The following is a 757-nucleotide window of genomic DNA, read 5'->3' on the forward strand; positions in this document are numbered from 1 at the left end:
ACAGAAAATACTAGAGTATAACGACTGAAAGGAAGGCATGTTGGAACCAAATAAAAGAGAGAGAGATCTTGAGAGTGGAAAAGTTTTAAGCAAGCAAGCCAAGAGCGTACTAATGAGTGTCAGCAGACGGTTAAAACCACGAAGCCTTGACTGGCTCTGCACCAGGATAATTAGAAAACTTAAACTCGGCTAATTACAAATGAGACGGTAGAAAAGTAAAACTGATAGTCGTTACCCTGCAAAAAAACCTGATCACTTCCACGTGCTATATAGTCATAATGGCTTGGCGCTTCTCCTGATAATTCCTTCCTTCCTACGCTGCAAAACATCAAAATCCCAAACAATAACAGAGCAGAAAAAAAGGTTACTCCAGAAAAAGAAGTAATGCTGATTTATCAAAGCTTTACTGAAAGGAAAAGTAAAGTTGACCTTCTGAATACAGAGAGGATCAGCCAAATATATTCTTGCTTAACTGAGACATCATCGCGTTACGAATTGGAGATTTATAACACACCTCAGAACATATTTACAAGTCAGGTGTCTCCAAGGCGCTTACTCGAACGCGATACAATTCTTGGCAACATTGCGCGTTTCATTAGTGTTTCCTTCTGGAAACTGGCATAAATGAAGAGTAAATAACGAGGTAGGCCCATGTATGGATATAGGAGGATGTTAATTACAAACTTCAAACACTGGCAAATTAGCTAGGAAATAGAGGGAAAAACCCTGCTTATTAAAGTAGCCTAAGAAGGAAACA

This window comes from Procambarus clarkii, chromosome 48, assembly GCF_040958095.1.
Source record: "Procambarus clarkii isolate CNS0578487 chromosome 48, FALCON_Pclarkii_2.0, whole genome shotgun sequence".
Classification (NCBI taxonomy): Eukaryota; Metazoa; Arthropoda; class Malacostraca; order Decapoda; family Cambaridae; genus Procambarus; species Procambarus clarkii.